The 22,741-nt window shown below is 44.9% G+C and overlaps 1 protein-coding gene across 17 annotated transcripts in view; it reads right to left on the reverse strand.

Annotated features, from left to right (window-relative positions):
• The window catches only part of LPP (LIM domain containing preferred translocation partner in lipoma), a 321,563-nt gene that overhangs the window by 258,820 nt on the left and 40,002 nt on the right, over nt 1–22,741 (reverse strand). For 16 of the 17 annotated variants that reach the window (XM_031603428.2, XM_090147412.1, XM_031603427.2 and 13 more), the window contains one exon: nt 870–971. The exons of the other annotated variant lie outside the window; for it this stretch is intronic. The gene's annotated coding sequence lies outside the window, so the exon portion shown is untranslated. The remainder of the gene's footprint in view (nt 1–869; nt 972–22,741) is intronic. 17 annotated transcript variants of the gene reach the window in all.

The following is a 22,741-nucleotide window of genomic DNA, read 5'->3' on the forward strand; positions in this document are numbered from 1 at the left end:
CTGCCATCTCATCAGCTCTTGAACCAAAGAGAAAAGAAAACATTTGGTTCTCATGCTTGTGTTTCACATATTGTTTATATTTTGCTCAATTTACCTGAATCTGTAGCATTGTCCTCTCACATCTGAACTATACAGGTGTGATTACCTGCCTGAGAATAAGAGGAAAACCCCTAATACAGATTACAGAAGAGACCCAAACTTCCAAGAACTTGCTACAAAGGAAGAAGAATTGGTACAGCCTCCTGGTTTAGGTTACATGTCAAAACCAAGGGCTGAACTCCTTTTCCACATTTGCACTTCACTCCAGAAGGCAGACATCACCTTTCAGGTAACAAAGATTATCACTATAGATTTGAAGCTCATCACCAGATCAGGCAGTTCCTTCTGCACAGGTACAATGAGTTTTTCTTTTCACCTTATCTGTTTTGAATAACATCGTTAAGATAAGAATTTCACCTTCTCTGGAAGGACTTTCCAGAAGTCATCCCACCTGTTCCCCCACTACATGAAAGGATCAGTTCTCCTAAAGCACATCCAATGAGGCTTTTTTAACTGATTCTAAAACCTTTCTAACAAACAACTGAAACTCCACAAGCTCCTCAGGCAGTCCATCCAGTGCTCAGCTCTTCTCAATGCAAGAGATCATTTACCAACATCTCATCTAAATTTCTCTTGCTGCAACTCAAGCCTGTGATTTGTCTTACTTATAATGAGCAGATTTACAGTTTGTTCCTTCTCTTCACAAGTTCACTGTTGCCAAAATTCACAAACTGAGGCACCAGTGTGGCTTGCCCTTTCTTTGCCATTTTGCTTTTGCTCAAAGTGCATTCTTAGTCTTGTGTCTCTGCACTGTGCATTTCATTTCTTACCCCAAGAAAACAGGCAGCTAGGATATCACAAGGCTGTTTCAAGAGAAGACGCTCACATCCAAAGGCTGATGCGCAGTCAGGCACTCTCAATTATAAGGCACTCTGAAAGAAGAAGAAAAAAAAAGATTTCTTTTAGGACTGTATGCAAAGGGTCCAGTAAGAAACCAGCAACCGTGAACTGCAATTTAGTCCACTCTTTTATTGAACATTCAAATAGATCTTCAAAAGCAACATCAATGACTGCAGATACATCATATGCCACCACTCAAACGTAGCCACATTTTATCTAGCAACCATCACAAGGATTTGATAGATCTTCGTTCTACCAAACAGGACAACACTGACTTTGCGTAAAGTTCTGCCAAACTACACGCAGTAGCCAACACACATCAAAATCAGATGGCTCCAACTCCAGCACTTTATTCATTGTGACAGAGGACAAATCTTAATGTTGCCACTGGTGACTTTATTTTCAGTGTCACTGAAACCAATAGAGACAAAGCTACTTTGAGATTTGAGCGTGTGTAATTACGGGATAGATCCAGAGGAAAGTAGTCAGATTCAATGAAAGGCTGAATAACTTTTGTGTGCACAACATACGCCCTACCTCCCAGTCTGCAGGATGCTCTGCATAGCAAAAAGAAATCTTTCTCCTGAACGAAAGGGTTTGGTGATAAAGGAGAAAGAAAAAAGAAAAGGATTTATACGAGCGGTGTTGGGAAACACAGGGGGATGGTTCTGAATAGCACAAGCATCCCAAATTTCATGAGATAACAAGCAACAAGGGAGAGCAGTGATAATACATCTGCTTTCCTATTTTTGTAAGCAATCAATTTGCCACAACAGCACATTCGAATGGATTATTTCTTGTACTCCATCCAGTCACAGTCCCTTTCTCCCATTAGTAGGGGATGCTGTTCGCATCCACTTGGCATGTTTTTTTGTTTGCTTTTTTTTCCCCCTCTTCAGTCCTTCTCAGCTGCCCTGAACTTTTGCTTTCCTTGATCATTTCCCTCTTCCCAATACAGCCCAACTGCTGTCAGCACAGGAAAGTGACATGCTCCTATTTACCATAGACTTGATAACAGAAGTGGTGTTTCCAAGGCTAAAGACAAATACCTGCACCAGTAATGTCCCTACATCACACAGTAGCTGAGGAGACTAAGCAATAAATGCCTTGTACTGAAGATGTAGAAGTCAAAGAATCTCAGCAATGTAGATGGCCAACTAATGAAGGAGTTCAAACAGAGGTCTATCTTTAATGATGCAAATAGCTTTGATGATTTCCACAAGACCACCTGTGGTATCAGAGACATTACCTCCCAAAATGCCAATGAGAGATATGGATTCAGCAAGGGATATAGATGTGAGGAGTGCTTCCACCAGGAATATACACCCATTTCTATAGCAGAATTAGAACAGCTGTTGAAAACCATGAAGTAGTATTGAATGGCAGCTCAGGACAGGGAGCCAAGAAGACTACCACATGCAATTGAAACTGCCAAGGGATTAAGCTAGGTCAAATGTAATTACACAAAACTGGAACTTGGCCAGAATGCTGGTTTAAGAAAATTAAAAGAGGTGTTCAAAAGTTTCAGAGATAGAGTCCTTCTGTTAATTATTTGGTGAGTCAGTTGCTGAAGTCTCAGTACTCTGGGAAGCTGTCTGAAAAAAAGGGGGAAAATGAGGCATAAACTTAAAAGGCATTAGGAGTGATTAGCAAGAGCCTTTGTTCTCCATGGCAATGCTTGCTGCACTACTGTGCGAATGCCTTTCATGTTCATGCTGGAAAGTGGCCTTAGCTCCTTTGATACTTCTGGGAGGAAACATTTAAGCGTACAAATATCCCACTGTCAGAAGTTCCAGACAACAGTCGAGGAACATCAACATACCCCAGCCAGGTCAGATCCAGCTCTCAGGCAGTGCTTCTGCTCAAGAAAGGAATGCAAACAGAGACATTTAGAAGCTTATTTAGACCCTAAGCAATGTTTACCCTACTCGCTGGCCATGTACGAAGGCCAGGTCACGTGGAAAACAAGGTTGCAACCACACAGGACAGTGTTCTTCTTACTTTCTTACGGTTTTGGGAAGATGGAGCGCACTAAAGGTGATAAGGAGATAAGAAAAGGTGCTTCATGGTCAATATGGTCCTCAACAATGACAAAGAGGATCTAAAAGAAGGAAGTGGACAGATTCTTTAGCAGGGTATCTTGTGATGGGACAAGGCGAAATGGCAAACTAAGAGGGGGCATTTAGACTGGATATAAGGAAGAAGTTTTTTTTACTCTAAGGATGGTGAGGCACTGGCACAGGTTGCCCAGAGGCAGTGGGTGCCCCTTCCCTAAAGGCACCAAAGGTCAGGCTGGATGGGGCTCTGAGCGCCTGATGGAGCTGTGGGTATCTCTGTTCAGTGCAGGGAGCTGGACCAGATGTCCTTTAATTCAAACAATTGTATGCTTCTAAGAACAACAGATAAGAGGAAAGGCACACTATTAACTCAAGATATTTAACGCCTAAATTGAAGTACAGAGAGATCAAATCCAGAAAAGATGAGTATTAACAGTCTCTGATGAACAGTCACAAACTCTGTTCAATTTCTGAGACTTGTACTATAGCCATAAACAAAATCTGGTGTTTTCTGCAGAATAAGAATAATAAAAAAGCCTTCTAAGTCTCAGTTTTGGCACCTGATAGTTGTAGCTGCCTCTGCTACCTCTGCATCTGAAATTTATCATTAGAGATAGACTCATTACTGTCTTTGAAACAGTTGCATTTGACAGTAAAAGCAATAGGAGATTAACCTTTTTGGGTAGTTTATTTGGTGAACTGTTCAGCTGATGCACATTAAACAAACCAATTTTTAGACTGATGTGAAAATAACCGAAAGATTAAACAGCAATCTTCCCAACAAGCACACAGTGAGTGACACGGCTTTCTCTGGAAGCGACGGCAGGTGAACACACAGCCGAAGGCTCTGCCATATCAATTTCATGCACTTGTTTTTTTTTCCTTTTCAGAAAGCAAGCCAAGAATAGACAGGCGTTTCACAGCACAGACTGGTGCAACTTGTACTAATGGCAACAAGCATAGATGCAAGTGCTCCGTTCCCTCTGTGCAGAACTCATCAGTGGGGACAAGTCATAGAGAGGACAAGGAAAAATGGTTTCTTGCTCACGGCCAAAGGGACAGGTCAGCGTGACCAGAGCATGCAGGTACAGGTTCTCTGCAGCCAAAAGCAGTAAGGAGCCAATGCCACTGACAGCCTCCAGTGCCTGACACGAAGCACAGGGAGGTGGGATGGGAAGCACCAATGCCAAGCAGTAATAAGGATGGAATCGCAGCTGCTTCTCAAATCAGATTTTTTTTCTTTGCCTAGGTTACTTGTTATTAAAAGAAATTATAAGTTGCAGCACACAGGGACATCCTGTTCGCTGTATTAAATGAAAGGGATGACTCAAGAGGGAACAGCTTTCAGGAGGCAGGGAGGGGGGAATCAATTTCAGGTTGCTACAGACAAGTGGGCCTTTTCCTGTCAGAGTAAATCCGATTCAGCTCTACGAACCCACGATGGAACATTCCCTGAAATACAACACACACGCGCTCACTAAATAAATAAATACACTAAAATACACACTCATGTCGTCTCCCACATTTTACCAGCTGAACTAAGGGCACGCTCCAACCTGCTAACTGCAACTCCACAGGCGTGGAGCTTTGGCTCAGCACTGACATCCTGACTGCAAGTTCAGTGCCTATCACTGCCTTGCAGGGAGAAAGGTATTTAATGGCAAAGTGGCATCCTGCACAACGAAGCAGAGCAGAGCATGGTCATTTGGGCTGCCCTTGCACAGAATCTAGACTTACAGTGAGGTCTAAAGGCTGTTAAGTGACCAAATAAATCCATCTCAATCAATCCCTCCGTGAAGAACACAGGAAACATTTCCATCCTACAGTATTATGAGTCTTAATTTTATGGAGCAGTTGATGTTTTTCCAATGAAAGGTACCGTTAAAATATAAGATTTTATTAGCAAAATCAATGATGTGTGCAGAGACAGTCCCTCACGGCTTTAAAAAATGTCTATGAATAATTATAAAACTGATAGCAGTAGAGAAGACCGTACAATTATTACTGCTGTTTTACAGGATTCTCTAACAGCGACGGCCCACTTCTGGTAAGACACCTTCAGGCAGTACCACAAAAAAGCATAAATAAGGACAAGGCAAAAAAAAAAGCTCAGTGTTCTCTCACACTTAGAGGGTGCAAATATGTTGCTTACTTTATGCTTATTGTTGCTGGGTTTTTTTATTTTTATTTTTTTTTCCCCTGCAAGAAGTAAGCATTCTGGAAACAAATCTCAACACTTACAGAAATATTTCCCAGCTGCCCATGCATTTCACTTTCTCTACCAATTCCAAAGTTTTGTTGCATTAGAAAAGCAAGTGGGGGAGATTCAGTCCCTATTAAACCCATCAGAAGTGGAACAAAGAGCCACCAATTTCATGGTGCTCCTTAAACACAGGTCAGGCATGTGCAGCACCTGAAAGCTCTTTACAAGCAAGGCATGTGCTGGGGACAAATGCCCAGACACCTCTATCTCCAGCAGGGTTCCCACTCAGATCCAGCATGCCATGTTGCCACCACCCTCCCCCAGTGAGCACTGGGCACATTGCCCCAGTCCTTCAAAGCCTGGGCTCTCACCCAGCGACCACCACCCATATCAGCACCATCATAAAGAGCTCACGCAGTCGAGGCACTGAGGCATCCCAAACTCAACACTCACCAAGCCTGCCTACTTTCCAGCAAGCTCTGGCTAATGCACACAGAGCATCGTTAAGTCACGAATGTACTTGTGTGAATTAGAGCCAAAAAGTGACACCTGTCAGTTCTACCCCAAATGTTTTGGCTCTGCACACACAGCTACACGTTTGCAAGAGCTGAGGGTATGGGCAGAGAAAAAAAACTCAAGTCTCCTTACTCCACCTGGCTTTAAACAACCTCCGGATGTGTGTGAGGATGGATGAGGAACGAGTGGCAAGAATACTCAACAGATGTTTTCATTAGCATAAATTTGCCATTCATTCCTCTTTCTTCTACCATCACAAACTCCTCTATTATCCTCGCTGGATAATTTACAGAGCTTATTGCAAAGTACAGTCTCAGAGAACAGAGACAGCATACACTCAGTAATGTACAAGTTCAAAGAGCTGAGCCATGCATGACCTGCCAGCAGACTGTTGCTATTTTCTTGCATATATAAAAGAGCATTGCCTTCATGCAGCGCTGGAACTTGTCATCATGAAACACCCTCCTATTACAACATGGCCCAGAGGAGCTACTATTTTGAGTCCTAATAACGTGCCTGGTTTTACAGAAAAGCATGAAGGCAAGTAACATGGAATAACCCAGATGTCAACTACAGAAACAGATGGGAATCTCACAAAGCTACACAGATTGCCTCGTTCGAGTGCTGTCATAGCCCATCCTCTAGATGGAAAAGCACAGTGCAGCAGTTAGATGAAAGAAGCACGTGAATTAAGGCGCATCATCACCTCCACAAGACCTATGAAGAGACAGCAGAGGACTGCTTTCCAGGCATGTGGAGCCCAAGGCAATAAAACATGACTCAAAGCTGTGAGGCTGCTTTCTCCCCTACCAGAAACACCTGTTGGCCAAGTGACAGTCGCTCTATTCTCGTAGCTTTCTGACCCCACAAAATGCAAACAGTGCTGAAGGGAAGGTGCACCAGGAAGCAGGTCACACCTCTGGTCCAGGAAAAGCTTTTTCTTGGCAGGTGATTGCAGATGAAACTGGCTGGAGGTGCTCCTGTGAGCATGGCCCCAGGTGCCGCAGGCAGACCGCCTGCAGACTGTGCTGTGATTTGCCCTGCTGTGGCTTCCCAGCCACAATTTGCCTTCCAAACAATCTAGGAAACCACTGCACCTGCAGTGTGGTTCGGCTCCTGTGACCTACAGGAGGTGTCTGCAGACGATGAGTCAGTGGCAAACCAGGAGAGGTGATGGACTGACCTGACCTTCCTCATTTGAACTCACAAGAGGATCCAAAACTGAGGCTAACAAACCAGAACTTCCAAAATTCATGCAAACTGGGAGAAATCAAGACTCCTGTTTAATAAACCTAGGGCTGGTGCTTCAAACTTGAGGCCCGAGCTTGCCCAACAGCCCTGGAGCAGTCAGCCATTCATGCATGCAGCTGTCGCAAGGGAAGGCTGAAGCCAGAGCATGAATGAAGGACTGGGATCGATTCCCTTATCTGCCCTCTGCCTACCGCTAACTGGATGATGCTATTCAGGGAATATATAATTTAAAGACAGAGGCTAATGATGAATCAAGATTGATTTTTTGGACAACCAAGACAAGAAAATAAATGTAATTGCAGTCTACCTGCTCGTAGCTTGCCAGGAGTTACAGTGAGTTTCAGAACAGTTTCTCCTTCCTCATCCCAGCCCCCTTCCCTCCTGTATTCCACCAAAGAAGAAAAGACCCTTACAGAAAAGGAATTCACTTAGACAAGACAGTAAGTGCTGCTGGAGCCAGCTCAATGCTGGCTTCCCTGTCCCTGCTAAGCAGTACAGAGCGATTAATGGACACGCAGAGGGTTCACTTTCTGGGGAAAAGCAAGTTCCGCGTGTGCAGTTGCGAGGAATGCATTGTATGTCTGGTATTCACACTGCACTCCCTTTTCCTGTTCCTTTTTTTTGCCGTATATGGAGCTGAACGCAGCAGGCAGAGCCGGGCAGGGCAGCGCTGCATGCTCAACGCCTTTCTACTTCCGACTCTGTTTGTCTTTACTGGAAATCCAATCGATCCGTCTAGGAAAAAGGCGAGCGCATGCACTGCAGCATGACAGGCTCAGACACCCTGCTGCTCCCACACAGGGCAAAAGGAGCAAGCTGAACCAGCTCACCCCAGCTACAATCCTGAAGGGCTGTTTCCCAGGCTTAGCAGCACTCAAGTTGTAAAGGCAACCTGGCCTTCGGTGCACGCAGCTGGAGCTGGGAGGATTACGTGACCTCAGCACAGCAATACTCGCCCTCTGTAACACAGCTGGGCCAGAAACAGAAGTGTGGGACTGTGCAGATGCAAATCACCGGGAGTTCTTTGCTAGTCCTGACAACCTTTAAGTCCATCACAGCAATTTCAGAAGCAGTCTGGAACTTCCATATCCAGGATGCAATTATAATATTATGTGCTAAAAAATAAAAGCTTTTTGCCACTGCTGCTTCCTCAGCAATCAACAGACTCCTCCTGTGGGCACCCAGGATCCCAAGCAAGACCATGCTAGAACAGGCTAGGAATTAGGCAAGAACCCTTAAAGGAATGAGCACCCTGGCCCAATTCCTCCAGTGTCTCATCCTTGACCTTGGCTGGTTCTTGACCCCTTGAAGGATGATGCAAAACCTCTATGGCAGGCACGCAGCACTGTGACCCACATGCCATCCCATTTCAGCGTCCCAGAGATAAAGACTAACTAGAACCTGAGTCAGGAGGTTTAATAGAGCTTCCAATTTTATTTTGTTCCCTTGCCAATACTCATTAGTATTGAAGTAATTCTTTACATGCACAGAAGCATCCAATCTACCTTTCAATCTTACATCACTGGCCTCAACAACCTCCATGCTCTGAATTACAGGACAGTGATAGAGCTTTGCCTTTACCAGTTTCAAAATTGCCATCTTTCAGCTTTCACCATTACTCAGCAGCAATGAGCCCATCCAGCCACTCATCCTGTCCTCACCATCTGCCAAACATGCTACGTCCCATCCCCACCCTTGCACCAGCACCTTAGGCTCATGCAAAAAATACAAGAGTCAGGTGGCAGGACCACATGGCCAGAAGCAGGCCAACGTACCGCAGGACCAGCTGTCACCCAGCCAAAGCAGCCACAATTGCCTGGGAGGACTGGTCACATCTCTACCTGTACTGAGTCCCTGCACTCAGCCAGGAACCTCTTCAACCAGTTCTGCCGCTCACAGACTCCTTATGTCAAAATACTGTCTTCTACCTTTTGCCCAATGGATTCAAATGGAGCCAGGGACGCTGGGAAGCAGCCGTGGAGTTGCTTGGATGAAGACACTCAGCTGAAACTTGGCTGGGGAAGGGGAAGGTTTCTAGCCTCATTAATAACAGCCTGAAATTAAAAGCAGAGCTTGTAGTACAGCTGTGATTCCAGCTACCCCGCTGCTTGTGTTAACAGTGTGGCTTTATTATGGTCAGGGATTAAAAACAGCTCCAACAATTAAAAGAAAGAAAAAAATAAAAATGCGGAAAGAAAAAGAATAACCACCACCACCAAAAAAAAAAAAAAAAAAAATCAGTAAAATACAAAATTCCTGTGGCCTGGAATGATTAGCAAAAATAAGCTATGGGCCGTCAGGAGAAAGAGTGAATGCTTCCTTCCCGCTGCCAGCCAGCCTGCTTTCCACACATGCCCCACTGAGTAGCCACATCCCGTGCCCACAGGACCACCCAGTGCCCTGCAGGGCCAGCACCAGCCATGGCACTGGTCCCCACGGGGTGTCACCTCCTGCCCCAGCATGGGTGCCCTGCTAGTATCCCATTCCCAGCCGGCAGCTTGGATGTGCTCCTCATTCCCACTGTCTAAATGCTATGGCAATAAAAACAAGAGGTCTTGCAATCAGTGACTAATGCGCCTGGAACTTGTTGGGAGCCACCAGCCCTCTCAGAGCAGCCAGAGGAGGAGGAGCAATGGGAGGATTAGGGCCAACACGGCTGCTCTTAAAGGCCGGGATGAGGAGCGCTTGTTCCTTGGAGGTGAGCTGGTTGCCCAACCATTCCTCAACAGATGAATACCTGCTGTGCTGTGTAGGATGTTCCTGGAAAGCAGTGGACAGTGATGGGACAGCACACATAAGCAGCCCAAGCGAGTACTTGGTCACAGTATCAAAAAGGTTGGAAAAGACCGCTAAGATCATCTAGCCCAACCATCAACCCACCTCTGCTGCACTATTAAGAAAGCTTATTTCTTCATTACATAAATTAAAAGCAATAAATTCATGAGAAAGAAAGGCCTCCACCACACCAGCAGGACGTGCTGCTCCCCTCTGGTTACAGCACATGTCCAACATCACCAAGGAAGAGGTGATCTTTCAGTGTTTGTTCCTGTCTTATATCATTACCACCCAAATTGCCATTTCTTATCCCGCTCAGAACAAACGCGGTTCACATCACTGCAGCACCCAGCAGTAAAAGTGACAGTGAAAGCACCAAACAGATCTCAGAGCCCTGCCCCTGCTCTGAGATGGACACAGAATCGCACTCAATTCACACTTCCTTACCAGTGATGTGACTATTAAATGGCACAAAAGCCCTTTGCTATTTTCGGAGGCAGAATGGTGGATTCAGGTGAGTTTTCGTTGCTCTAATGAAAAGATGATGATGCCTGAAGCAAATGAAGAGTGCTAGTTTTATGACAATGCATGTGTCTAGGCAGCTGTTCTCAAAAGCATGCCAAGAACACTTCACACAGTTTAAACTCAGAAACTCTAAGCCAGTCTGTACAAACCCTTTAACATTCCCTTCACTGTAGGGCTACAGAGTACTTCAATAGAATTACACTTTGAGCCGAGTCTGCAAAAATATCACAGCTAAGGTGGCAAGTCCCCAGTAACCACACAGCTGTCTGCACCATGTCCAGGGCTGGCGTGATAGCATTAAGAAAACCCAAACCTCCTTTTTCCCAGCAGAAGTCTCCAGTATTTTGAAAACATTTACATTAAAATTAATCAACCCCACAACACATTTGCCTTCTCAGACACCAGAGCACTTTCTAAATACCAAGGTGACTGCAATCAAGAGTCGCTGTGGCTTAGCAGATTTCGGTGAATTGACTTCCCAGTGGTTTCAGCTGAAGCACTTTGCCTCCCCCATTCGCACTGGGCTGGGTGCATGCAGCTGCTGCACCTCGGCTATCATTCAGCTGCAGTGGTGCAGCAGCTCCCTGCAGCCCTGCAATGGGAAGCATTATCCCCTCTTTGCAGGAAGGTAAAATGCAATCTCAAAAACAACACTTCACCAAAAAATAACAATAATTTAAAGAGGAAAGAAAAAAAAAAAAAAGCAATCACCACCATTCGCAACCCACATTTCAAGAGATGAAGTTGTAAGCTATGCTGCCCCATCACACTCAGTTTCAGCCCCCTGCAATCAATCATGCTTTTAACCAGACCATTCACAACCTGTAGCAGAGACAGAAATAATAGGGTGTCACCCAGCTGCCCATGAACAGGAGGTGGAGCCCATGGTGTGTCTCGTCTAGAATCTGCCAAGATGTGCTGCATGGGCATTTGCACTTGGATGATTCAGATCCTGCCTTTATAAACTCTATCCTACATAGGAAAACCACCTGGAGAAAGATTTCCCCTCTTGTCCCCAGATTTGCTGATTCCTCACATCACAGATTTTTGGGTGCAAGCCATGCCCAACCCAACACAGGCAGATGGGGTTCACTGCACATGTTGGTGTCAGGGCTGCTCCTAAGGACCTGTGCAGTCAGCACAAGGGCAAAAACTGCCACGTGCTCAGACACCCCAAACACCAAACTCAAGCAAGTTCTGAGCACTGCCTTCCCTTAGAGGCTTCACTAACAAATACCCAACCAAAACCAGGATGGACCGTATATACAAACACTCCTCATTCCCACCAAGATTTCTTCAGTTCAAACCCACTCCCACTCCCATAAGCCTGCATTCTCAGAGGTCCATATTTTCCCTGTTGACAGCTGAAGCTGACATGCCAAGAAGGGTGATCCCTTTCCTGAGCTTCCAACTCTGAATGAAATAACCAGTTAGAGGTCAGGGTGGAAATCAACACTGGAACCAGTGGCCCTCATGAACCTAATTAGTTCCAGAATTAGAGTCTTACTGCAATTTATCAGACTCGACAAGCTAACGTATCAATCCCATCAAGGACTCAAAACTTTGCACCTATACAACAGAAGAACACATTCATTACAAATGTCACAGCACACCTACAATAAACTACTACTGCTTTTCCAGGGAAATCAATTCAGGCACCTGCATCAGCAGCAGGTTTGTCAAAGAGACAAAGTCAAGAAAGTCAAGGTTTGCCCCATCTTCCAGCCTATCACACAGATGCATGCCACCCAGCTACCCAAGACTTTCTTTATTAAATGGCAAACCAATAACTCTTCTGAGGTGAAACTTCAAGCTTTGTTTTCGTTTCCCATTTTAGGATGTGCAAGCCACAAGGAGACCTGCCACAAGGAGATAAGGAGACCTGTGAGTTGCTGTTTCTCAGAGAGACCAGACACTACTGGACAGCACCTCTCAGCAGCTCAATGCTGGTATCTTCAGCCAATCTCCTTGGGCCCCAAAAGATTAACCACAGCCCACCTTCAGGATTGACAGGTCTGCTTTAATGGACGCCTGAACCAAAGAAATTTGCATTGATATAGCAGTGTCTGCACTGCTTAAACAAGCTTCCAGCTCCACATCACAAGGGCTGGGGAAGGCCGAGATACATCCTTCTCCTGTGAAAGTGGCATTTAAAATGGACTGTAGTCATTAGATGAGGATGTTCCTCAGTAACTGGAGTCACACAGGCACCTTTACACGAACAGATACATTCCTTAGACTAACCTGGAGCTGGAAGTTTTTGTCTTGTCTGCCAACACAAGAGAAGGGATATGATTAGAAAAGCACATAATGTCACCACTGCTCTTGTCAAGGGAGGACTTACTACATTGAGGACTAGAAAGAAGATCTGCCCGGTCTGGAGGCCAGAGGTCCAAAAGGCAAGCCAAAAAGTAACTAGTTCCCTTTCCTAAGAAACTGTGTTTTCAGCTGGAAGTTGCTTGGCAGCCTTCCTACCAGAGGATGCAGCAGGTCAAGACAAGGGTTCATTCCCGGCCAGGCCGAGTGGGGACACGGTACACAAGAACAGACGGCGCTTTGCAAACAAGGGCTGAAACGCTGCAAGGACTGCATCTGTGGGGCTTTCCATGGACAGCAAGGGACGCTGCTGGCCAGGCTGCTGGCCGTTGGGAAGCATTGGCTTGCAGGAGCACAAGGATTATGTACTGAGAGATGTAGAAAAAACAGCCCAGTGAAGACTTACGGCACCCAGCTGCACTGCAAATGCCTTGCAAACACCTTTGGTTTCTCTTTTCTGTGAAAATTAAACACAGTGGCATTCTATAAGAAAATTGTCACTTAAACTCCTTATTAAATGTAATTTCCTCTCCCACCCTTTTTCATTAGCAACACTCAAGCATTCATCAAATCACACTTATTTCCAGGCAAAACGTTAGTCGTCTTACAAAGAGCTTCCATATTAGCATTGTCTATTGTTATAAGTTAAACTTTCACCAAAAAATCAATTCAGAAGCAAAGTATCCATTCACCTGAATGGGAATTTAAGTAAACAAACCCCACATACAGGGAAACCCGTAAGTGCTTGGAGAACAATGCTTTTATGAGGAAAAATGCAGCAGTATCCATATTACTTTCCCCTTCTGGGCAATAGTTTTCCACTTTAATAATATACAGTGCACCTCCTTACTATTCTCGTTACACAATATCACATTCAAATCCGTGCTGCAAGCATCCCACTCATTGCAAGAAGACTTCATGAAGGGGGAAAAAAAGTGACATTAAAGGAAAGCAATCTATAGTAGCACATTACACCACACCAATTTCAAGCAGGCTGTCATTCTGATCACACCAGACGGCATTTTAGCTCCAACAGTATCCTTCAGCAAAACATCCTTGTTACTGCATTTTACCGAGCCCTTTTGAAATGAATGGTACAAATTCTCTCAGTCATTTCTAAAGGACTGCACTGCTCAGAGCGCTCTAACTTTTCACATCATCTTTTCCAATAACCTGCAGAGCTGTAAGGCCAAAACAGGCCATCTTTAAAGAAGGAATTAAAAATAAGCCAGCACCTGTCTCGGGATGGAGCTACAAAAGAGGGCTGTGAATCCCAACTCAAAGGAGTGCTTATGTGCAGTCTCAGATCCAGGCCAACTCAGAAAATCACTTAATTACATGATTAACTTTAACATGTGCTTAAGTTGCTTTGACTTCCGGGGGACTTAAGCATATACTTAACGTGCTTTCCTGTACAGAAATACTCTCTTAAATCAGATCCTGTTTTGAAGGGATGCTGCATACGTAGACACACACACACACGCACTCACACACGTGCAACTCATGCCCTTGGCTCTTCAGCCAAGCTGCAAATCAGACTGCCTTAACTTTGTGCCTATCTATGGATCTAAACGTTCCACCAGAGCTTCAGAAGGCATCTGAACTGGTCTCACCATGAAGGAACCCTGGTTTTTCAATATACAGCTTGAGTCCCCAAAAACTTCTTTGCCTAAATCCCTCCCCACACCAGCTACTCTCTCGCAGTTACAGTTAATTGCAAGAACATTGCTCCTACAGCTTGCCTGATAGAAAAGAACTCCTACTATGTAGGGGCCTGGTTTTCCCATTTTGCCTATTCTCAACGCAGTGCAATAAATTATTATTATATATGTCGACGTTGCAAACAACTACAGCATCCATGCTGAGTGCCTGCGCAGGGGCATGCTGCTTCTCAGTGTGATCTGAAATAGCCAAGATATTAAAATCCCACAAAGAACTGTGTTTCTAATGGAAGAATTGATGGGCCAGATGTTGACACTAATGATTATTTTGTCAGCCCGGGGAACAGCTCAAACCTCTCTAGGTTAGAGAGCCTTGCCCTTCTGCATTCCTCTGTACCCACATTACCACCCTCCCGAGATGCTTGCCCACCAGATCAATGCACAACATCCCTCCCAAGCACCAGCCCTTCCCCCTCTGTTAATCCTCACTCCCAAGCACCCGGAAAAGGATCAACAAGCTCATCAGTGCTGAAGTTAGCACGGGAAAAGAAACATGTTGCATTAAGATATCAAGTGCTGCATCTAGGTTTTGGATTCCACCAGCTCAATAGCTCCATGTAGCCTTCCCTCATTCAAGGTAGCCCTGGCTAAACAACACCCAACTCTGCCTCAATGCTCTGTTCAGCAGTGCAAGATGGCTTTATGTTTACCTCCTGAAATCCCTGCCTTTCTTTTGGATGCCACTCAGTTAAAATATGATGGGAAATCCCCACAGCTAGCCCCCTAAGCACTTCTGTCAGCCAACAGAGAAGGAATTTGGAAGGTTCCTCTGTGTAAGTCTTGCCCTAAATATGAGATGCTCCAATTGAAGGCTAAACACCTGTCCTCTCAAAGCACACAGACGCAGCTATTCTTGCTGAGCAGTGGAATTACAGGAACAATTAGAAACCAGGAAGAGCATTGATCCCCTCTGCCTGAACAGACTGCCTGTCCTTATAAACGCACCTACTAAGATTTACTGTAACCAGGTCACAGCATTGCACTGACGCTGCATACCTCTCTCATAGGGTTGCAATGCCCCAGACATTAGAGAACACCAGAGACTGCTGTGGCACAAGGTGTACCTTTTTCAAAAACAATCTTTAATGAACCATCAGATGGCAAAGCCCAGGGCTTTTACTCATTTATTTGCAATAACCTCCAAAAAAGCAGGTCCTGGTGCCAGCACATGCCAGGTAGAGAATGCAGGTAACTACTGCTGTTACAGAGGCAGCCATTGCTGCAGACGTGCCCTGGGGAAGTACTACTTGCAGAAACTGATAAAAGAAAATGAAGTGACCTCATTCTGTGTGCATCCCCTGTACCTACTCTGACCCCCAGGATCTGTACGCACCCCTTTCATGGAACTCTGTGACTTTCCATTTCAATGCTTGTCAAGGAAAACTCTACTGCCAAGTTCAATTTGGCATCAGCAAAGGAAAGAGTTCACAAATTTATAGGTAGTTTCAGGACCTCTGTTTGTGCCAAGTCCCTTGCCCGCATTTTCAGTATATTAAAAGAAAACAAAAACCACAAAAACACAGTGGTTTTCAGTAATTTGTCTCTCTCCTGACTGCTGAGGGAATGACCTGCTCAAACCATTGGAGAGTCTAAATACTTCAAAACACAAAACTGATGGCATACATCTATTCAACAAGAAACAAAACTGAAACACACACTTTCCCCAAACTACAGAGGGAAAAATGTAGATAAAAGAGAATGTACTTCTCTGGAGCCAGCACTGCCCTTCTGCTCGAATTATACGCCCAGGCCCACCAACATAATGCAGTTTCTATCTTTGCTCTTGCAGGATTTACTCGGTTAAGCTGCAAGAGAGGGAAGCAAGTTACACACTGCTGCCAATGTGCAACTGCACATGTGAACACATGAGGATGAGGTGAGATCAGGACAAGTTTGCAGGGATTTAACCCAGTAGGTGATTTATTCCATGACAGCCCAGATTAAGAGGGCTGATTGCCCCTTTGGCCTTACAAGCACTCACGTGAGTGAACAAGCACGTTTTGTATCAGAGGGAGGGGAAGGAGGCGTTACCATTCAGGTAAATACAGCATGAAAATAAACAGAGGAATGGCACTTTGCATGTGATTAGCATGGCATCCCCCGGGGAGCCTGGTACAATTTACAAAGAAATGCAGCAGGAAACAGGCAGCCTCATTCCTTCTGCCCTGTTCACACTGCAGCGTATTTCTTTCATTTCTGAGTGGCTGGCAGTTCTCTCTCAGTTCTGGTTAATATTATTTGTATCTTAATGCTTTCTAGGAACCATTCCAGCTTTACAATACAACAAATACCACTCAGTAGAGGAAACACTTAATCTGCTTGGCCATGCTTCACATACATCACTTTAGGAACTGGTTCATGCAGTCAGATAAGCTGCCTGCACCATGGCCACAGCTCTCCCCACACATTGAGCCCGGTGGGGATGTGCCCTGCTAGCTCTCAAGGTGGCTCTCACTGAGGGTGATGCTGGGTTGAATTCTGGAGCTCCTCCTGAAATCCTCCAAGGAGCGTGAGCAAGCAAAATAAAGAGAAAACCACAGAAGCTTGAGATCAAAGGACTTTTTTGGTTCTGTTTCTTACTTGCACTTACGTTGGGTATTTCCCATTTTCTTCCTCTTGGTCTCACCAACATTCAGGTCTTTCCGCAGCCACTGTCACAGTACACATCTGACTGAGGGTAAGTTTTGCACAACACCCAAGAGGAGGTTTCCAGAGCACCACTTACGAGAAGGAAAGCTGAGGCACAGAGAAAGCATGGGAGGTGTTTGCTTTTTTTTTTTTCCTAATCTTCAAGAATTTGTTCACTTGAGACTATTCATTGTGATTCTACATTTCCACTTGAACCCTATCAAAACACAGGCCTAGGTCATTGACTTTTTAGAAAGCACTGAAAGTGTCCAAAGTTACACAGGGAATCTATGACAGAGCTGAAAACAGTTCTGGGATAATCCCAAAGTTACCAGCACAGCAAGCAACTATGTTTGCAGCCTAACACATAGCACCTGCTCCAAGCACTGGAGAAGCCACATCGCCTCTGACAGCCTCAACAGCTTCCCAACTTGCTCATCCTAAGCTTCTCTGCTGTTCTAAGTATCACTTTCAAACATAGTGTAACCCAGGGGTCTCCCCAGTGAAGAACAGAGGACACAGACCAGTTGACTGTAAGTCCTCCTCCTCGAGAGGAGCTGACACACTCCTTCAAGACAGTGGAAAAAGTAGGGAGGGTGCCAACTGGCATATCCACAGCCATTTTGCGTCTCTTCCACCCCCTGTACCACTTTGTGAGAGCAGAAGGTCAGCAAAGACCCATTGCTTGATACCCATGGGGACAAAAACTCACAAGGAACTCACATGATCACAGACTGGAAGGGACCTCTGGAAATCACACTGTCTCTTCCTTTCTATCATCACTTCAAACTCACTTAAACCTTGCTGTAAAGCATCCTGAATGACTTAGCTCTGAATGACTCTCTGCAAACTCAAACCAGGCCCCAACCAAGGGCTGATTTTTGCTGCTGGTTTCATCCTGGAACCAGCTTGAGCCCAAAGGACTCACTTTACCTTCTGTCAATTCAGAAGCCTTTTTCTCCTCTGAGCAGAAATATAACCAGATGAAAGGTGTATAGGTCAGCTCCTCCTCTGCAGTTCCACCTCTCATTTGTAGTTGATCTACACTCAGAAAGAGAAGGTAAAAGAAAACTGAGAAGAGAGATCCCAAACAAGGAGATCTGCTCCTTAGGATGGGCACGACAAGCTAAAAAGGGAAATATTTACTGTCGCCAGGCAGTTCCAGGGAGCGGAGACGGCAGCTCAGTGTTTCAGCAGTGTTAATTATTTACCCACAGATTTTCTCAGGAGCTTGTAACTCACACCCAGCACCTCAGGAGCCCATCTGCAGGGTGCAAGCAATGAGGAAATGAAGGAGGTAGAGGCTGAGGAGATACCCTAACTCAGCAGGAAAGTGTTACACTTCAAGGCCACAAACTGACAACTTGCCAGAACTACTTAGACAGCTGAGAGGATGGTAAAAACCCAGAGGAAGGCAGAGGGCTGTTAGGTTCCCAAAATAGAGAAAGCATAGATGGTGGTACAACTCACCAAGCATATCATGTTAAAATACTGCGCATCAGACAGTATCTGCCAGCATTAAGAAAATCCTCAAGGAACTCACTCTGCTTCCTTCCAGCAAACCCACTTGGTGCCATGGAGCAGCAGGCAGGTTCTCCTGGCCATGCTTGGAAGCCTCCTGGAAACTTATTCCCCAGGAAAACTCATTTACCTCCCACCAAAAGTGGGAGACCACATTTAGACCACATTCTGGTGTTTTGAAGGCGATGGAACTTTGTGCTGTACTGTTTTTCTTAAACTGAAGAGGAACTAGAAAGTTCAGATTCTGAAAAGGTCTGTGGGTTTCATTAGGGGCAAGGGGGAAGGTGCTTAGGAGTTATTTTTTCCTCAAAAACAGGACGTGCTTTTTCCTGTTTCTTTCTAATTTTTCCCCACACACACAGAATACTTCCCATTTGCCAGCCACGCTCTGGTTTTGAGCTCTGTGCGGTAGCAGCCTCCACCAGTGACAGTGGGGAGTGTTTCAACCAGCTTGCACAATCCCAGTATTTGCAATGCCCTCCTTTCAAGCTTCAAATTAATCCCCTGCTCATGTTAATGTTTGTTTTCTTCTATTAAATTAACCTTTAGCTCGCCTCTTATGTATTACTAATCAGCAGATTGAATCAACACATCTCAGTTTGAGGCAGAGGATCTATTTGAACTACTTTGCTCTCATACCAGAACCATTGCTATGCTGCATCCAGTCCAGGCACATCGCTCCTTCCTGCAGTCAATCCAACAGCCAACTCCAAAGCATTGTATTTGGGTAGGTCCTATAATTCTACTCACCACTCATCATAGTGAATGCTTGCTTAGACTTCTTGGTTGCTTGTGTTGTTGTTTTTTTCTTTAACCAAGTAATATTTTCAAACCACGTGACTTTTTCCAGTTCAAATGTTAAAAAGATAGTGGGGAAAAAATTAGTGGGAAAGTTAGTCAATTCTCCATAAGCTTGACGCAACACCACCCTCGCTCTCTCATGTAGCAGCAGCAGTTTTCAAATGTATTTCCCTCACCACGATGTTTTACCATCACCAAGATTATTCTAAATTTTAGTGGTTTTTACCTACTAAGATATTTAGTATATATATTCTCTCTTTCCATCACTTTTCAATCACCATTTCTGAATGCATTAGAAATAGCTGTTCTCTCCTCTTCGACCAAATTTCTACACATTTTATACAATATTCTACTTTCAAGTGCCACAAGGTCCTGAGGGGATCAGATAGGAACACAGAGCAGGTGAATCTCATTACGTCCCTCCAGGCTAACTCACAGGGATCAGCTATGCAAGATTTAGGACAGAAGTTGTAACTTACGAAGTAGTCCATCATGTTTCTCAACAGCTGGCCACAAAGCAAACTAAGAAGGAAGCACAGGGAGATCATTGTGCCACATCATCTCCTCAGTCCATAGGAGCATCAGCAGACATTTGACACGAGATGAAGGCAATCTCTGTCCTACACGACATGCTAATGGCGAAAGTTATCACTTTTAACCCAGTTCACCTTCCTGTTTGAGCAGAAACCCTGTACTGACCAGTCAGACCCATCAGATAAGAGCATGTCATGTTTGTCCAGATCCATGAGGAGGAAGGAGAGTTTTTCAACACTACAACTGCGAAGAATGCATGGTTCAAGACTCCAGGCTGCTGCAAGGAGCATGGAGCAGCTCTACTCATGAACACCACTTCAAGAAATGGCCAGACCAACCAAGATATTTTCTCCATATGATCCACCCAAAGCCTATAAACTTTTGTTTTGCTGACTTACAGTCGCCAATTACATGAAAAGGGCTCAAGCTTGTAGGTAGGAAGTAAAAACCCCTTTGTTTGTTACCCTTGTGGCAACAACTTGAGTGTGTCTTTCAGCTGCCAAGAGCAGCTCAGCCCTGGGCACTGGGGAGCAGAATCCATTGCCGCTCATTACCCTAAGCCAAAACCCAGCCTACATGTTCCTGTTACCGTTTAACCAGCATCTTGCCTTCCAGACCAAGGTCCAGTGCCCAAAAGCAAGGATTTGCCAGCACTTTATTCAAGTGAGTACTTTTTAAGAAAGGGAAGGAAAGGCACTTGGAACAAAGAAGAGAGGATTCCTCATCAATATGGAAAGCTCCTGGCTCTTCACTGGGGCACCCTTCTGCAAGGGTATGCAAGGTTGCAAAATGGGGACACGTGGTTTGGTCACAGGTTTTGGATACCATGGAAAGGCTTGCCTTTGTTCTTCTTTGTTCTTTTATCTTCTGTTCTTCTTCAAAAAGCAAGAAAAAAAAAGAAGAAAAAACAGGCTGGAGGTGCCATGCTGCTCATGGGAAAAGAGATGAGTGCAGCACCGAGCTGTAGTACAGTCAGGAGAAACCTTTGCCACTGGCCTGACTGCTTGATCCCAACAGAACACCAGCAGGTAAGTGGGCAATTGGCCTAGCTCATACTGTGCACCTTCGCTTTCCCTGGGAAACGTGAGATGCAGGATGCAAACATGTCACTGGAGAGGCAATGGCTGTTGGGTAGCACCAGCAAAGCGGGAGCTTACCCAGCACCCTGCAAAAACAAAACTCAACCCATGGGACTCATAGCCTTTCTGCATGTGCAAATGGGCCATTTCACAAGCACAGGCCTTGCTGCAAGTCCTCCTGCTCCACCAGGGCTGTGACCACTGGCAATGCTGTGCTGCCCACTCAGGACAGCAGCACCACCCACCAGCTCGCTGAAATCTGTGCCTGTTTTACATAAGCCACGCAAAACAATCTAAATGTTACCTGGTATTGCCAACCCGTGCCATGGGTAAATGCTTTTGGAATCAGGGGCACATCTTTATTTAAATGGCAGCCGTATAGCAGGTGGAACATCAGCTTCATCACCCCATTCATTTGTGTCAGCCCCTTATGCAACCAGGTGCAAGCACATTCCATCACTCACCAGCCTGGTCATACAGAAGGACCACATGCTTAACAGGGCACAGAAGGCGAGCATGCCAGCCCCTCTATTAAAACCAGGATCACCCAGCTTTTTTATAGGAAATGTGATCTGCTAAGAATGCTCTGTTAGCATAAAATGAACTGCAAAAATTCCAGGTTGTCACATCCAGCTGCACAACTTGGGATCTGCCTGCCCAGGTAATAACTTCAAAAGACAAACGTCTGTGAAAAAGACACCCAACGCAGATCAATTTACTTTGGGAAAAACAGAATTTTTCCTTCCCACTTCAGTTTGCTCCACCTTCCTGTACAGCCTGAACAAAATCAAAAAAGGCATGTGCATTTTGGAATGAAGCTGCACGCATATGAGGTACTTGCAGAAGAGCTGTGGCAGAACAACTTGTTCTTCTATAGCTATTCTGAACCGAAGCTCAGTAGCAGATTCAGAATACTTCTGTGTAAACAAAACATTCTGACAAATCAGTTAAAGTGGCACACAGAAGCTTAAAACCTCTACAGAAACATAAGGGCACCCTGACCCAACAAAATCCAGATAACATTCATCTCTCTTCTAGAGACCTGCCTTCCAGCCTTGAACATAAGAAATCATCAGTCCTCCCCAAAGCTGATAAGATTGGCTTAAAAACTGACACAATAAGAGTTAGTATATATGGCAATTCCTCCTTACTTGCTCTTTGTTTAGAGAGAGCATTTCCAAAGCTTTTCTACACTACCATGAGGTCTGGAAACTTAAATTTCTTTGGATATCTAATCTTTACAGGAAAGTAATTATAGATGTAAGGGAACAACAGTTCTAAAAGACATAATATGAGGCAGAGCTTACAACAAGATAACAATCATTAAAAATCATTGAACACCTTGAACATTAAAGTCAAGACACTCAACATGTCAAACCAAACCTCCATTCTGTTCCTGGTACTTGTGATTTCAATATTCTAAATCAACAAGTGCTTCAGAAGAATGACCTTTATCCCCCCCTTCAACATCTTGCTCCTCATCAAGAGCACTACTTGGAGTCACCTCCTGTGTGAGTTTTCAGTCTCTTGGTGCCACCGTACCCAGTTCCCAGTAGAGTGGGAAAACCTTTAGAAAGCCACGCTTATTGAAACAGCAGAAGTTTTTCCAGAAGGTTTTTCAAGTTTAGGGTTTTATAAACTAGATTGCTTTTACAAAATGGAAATTAAGGACACCGTCTCAATCAGTATCCCATTACAACCACCCTGATGAAAACATGCACTTATGTCCTTTTTGGCAACATGGATTTGTTCACAACGGCCAACTCAGTCCACATCCACATGGGCACCTGTTAGATTCACACTCAGACAGATGCAGGTGCTGCCTTGTATGATGCTAGCCACGACTGACACAAGGCTGGTTCAGACCTGAGGATT

The sequence above is a fragment of the Phasianus colchicus genome, chromosome 10 (assembly GCF_987193195.1).
Source record: "Phasianus colchicus chromosome 10, bPhaCol1.hap1.1, whole genome shotgun sequence".
Taxonomy (NCBI): Eukaryota; Metazoa; Chordata; class Aves; order Galliformes; family Phasianidae; genus Phasianus; species Phasianus colchicus.